Genomic DNA, 2,579 nt, shown 5'->3' on the forward strand with positions numbered 1-2,579 from the left:
AATGTCAATAAGAATATTAAAGAAATTTTTATATTCAGTAATGAACCATAAAATTGACATATCATGATGCATACATCATAATGTGTTGAGATACATTGTCTTTATCCAGAAAATTTTATGAAATATTTTGTATTATTATATAAATTACTATAATTTATGTTACGATTTTCACCATGTACATCTACACAGTATTGTAGTTTTTCTTCTTCCAAATTTAAAAAATTTGGTATTATTATGAAGAAAGTTGAAAATAGCAGGCATATTTCTCAATTTACTTAAATCTCTTTAATTAAGATTATACTGTAGCTTGATGTTTAATGGCCAGAATACAGTCTCTATAGAAATTGGGTTGGGGATTCTTTGTATCTGAATCTTTTCCTTTATAGTTATGTGAACATTTTTATTTAAAAAAATTCTCTTATGAGGTGACGGTGTGCTGCATGTTACTTTTGGAACCAGTGGGTGGCTGTGGAGCTCCCTGGTCTCCATGTGCAGTGGGCATGCACCACATCTGTGGGGGTGGCCTGGTGAGGCAGCTCTCCCTGAGCAAGGCATCAGTCACCTTGTATCCTGGCATGAGTTCTTCTCATTTAATATCAACAGCATCTATAATAATAAAAGTGTAATATGCTAATTAGACCAGATGTCCTTCCAGGTGACCTTCTGGACAAAGCCAGGCTGTGAGGGAAGCCTAGGTCCCGGGTCCTGGGTGCCAGAGGGAAGCCGGTGCTAGCAGCTGGGGGAAGGAAGGCCTACTCTTGCACAAATTCTGTGCATCGGGCCTCTAGTTTTATATAAAATAGTGTGACATATGTCCATCTGAAACCTTTACTCGAGTGCAGAAATATGGACTCACCTTGCTTGTAACTACTGATCCTGAGCTCATGAAATACCTAAACAATGTAGAGATTGGTTATACAAGTGTTCAGTGCAGAAAAAAGTAGGGGGTCATCTTGAATACTGAAAGTGGTGAGGTCCTTGAAAGATGGTAGTTTGATTATGGAGTGCGGCAAGACTGCCAAAGATGACAGAACACCCAGAGGAAAGTTTCAGAAAACTTCCCCAGGTAAAATCGATTCGGTGATCAGCCAGATTGCAGCTCCAGTGACATTTCTGCTGCTATTGGATGTTTCTTGTTCATTTGATCCACTGATTTATACCAACAAAGATTTGGTTGTACCTGAAAAGTGGAAAGAAGAGTCGGGACCACAGTTCATTACCAATTCTGAGCAAGTCCGTCTGCATTCCTTCTCTACTACAATCCACAAAGTAAACAGCATGGTGACCGACAAAATCCCTGTCTGTGACTGAGGATGAGACAAGAACAATAATGGAATTCTCAATTGTGTTTCCTGAAACCAAGTCAACTACAGTTCATGTTTTATTTCATTGATTAATTTTTAGATGGGGAAAAGATAACATTATACTGTACTGAACCGTGCATACTTGTTCTATTTTTTGGTACTTGTTTGACTTTCTATAGGGTTGACATAATTTATTACACACTGCTCAAAGGGAACCAGCAGATTACATCAGCACTGTAATGTCAATTCTCTGAAGGTGGTAACTGTAGATGGAAAAACTTTTGCTCTAAAGCTAACTGCCTTTCTCAGTCAGACCTTTTTGGTCAAGTAGCTTGACTCAGAATATAGGTAAGTAGAAAACACCCCTCAGAAAGGAACAGACAATCTGGGAGAACTTGACTCAAGGCCTAATTCTGCCTTAAGGCTGACCCTGGAGATTTGCTTTTCTCCAAGAGAATAAACAGTCAACTTTGGTGAGAGTCGCATTCTGTTCGCCTAAGACTTCCCTCCTTACTAGTTTTCTCCTACTTCCTATAAACCCTCCCTGGAGAGGCATTTTAGCAGGGACACAAATCAGAGTGTTCTGTGAAGGGGCCGTGGCTAGTTTAGTGAAGCACTTCGGACATTTGGTTTCCCGACAACTTTTTAGGAATAAACAAGCCTAACGTAACTTTGACTGGTGATATTCTATTGTCTTGTAGAAGAGTCATAGACTGCCAATGTTTCATCTGACTAAAAGAATGAGTGAGATCGGTCCACATAAACCAGCCCTCGGGTTTCATAGGCACACACGCGCGCCCTGCGGGGGACACTGCAGAGAATGTGCCCCAGAAGGAGAAGGTCCATCCTCACTGCAGAGAATGCCGAGCAGGCGGAAGACTCCCTCAGGCTGGCCGTGTTTGGCCTCATGTTATTGTTTGCGTGCAGCAATAACCCTCTCCGGCATCTGCTAGGAAGCGTCTCCCCCACTCTCTTCCCATCGTGCATAACATAATGAGTTTTCAAAGGGAGAATGACTTCTCTTTTGGCATGTGGAGCATTTGTTTATAGCTGGGCTTGCAAAGAAGAATCTGGGATTATTTATTCATAATATGCACGTTGCTAAATAACAGATGGTCTGCAAAATAATATCTTTTGCAACGAAAAAAAAAATGGTTGCGTTTTTAGTGCTTAATGTGGAAGGAGTCTCATGTTTTAGAAAAAAGTCCTTCACGGGACACCAGACTGACAAGACCAGGCAAATACCTCCAAGATCACAAAGATCCGTGTAAAAAC

General features: G+C 40.7%; 1 pseudogene; it reads left to right on the top strand.

Annotated features, from left to right (window-relative positions):
• The first annotated feature begins 500 nt into the window (after nt 1-500).
• On the top strand, nt 501-1,311 carry LOC132239076 (mitotic spindle assembly checkpoint protein MAD2A-like; annotated as a pseudogene).
• The last annotated feature ends 1,268 nt before the right edge of the window (nt 1,312-2,579 follow it).

This window comes from Myotis daubentonii, chromosome 8 (genome assembly GCF_963259705.1).
Source record: "Myotis daubentonii chromosome 8, mMyoDau2.1, whole genome shotgun sequence".
Classification (NCBI taxonomy): domain Eukaryota; kingdom Metazoa; phylum Chordata; class Mammalia; order Chiroptera; family Vespertilionidae; genus Myotis; species Myotis daubentonii.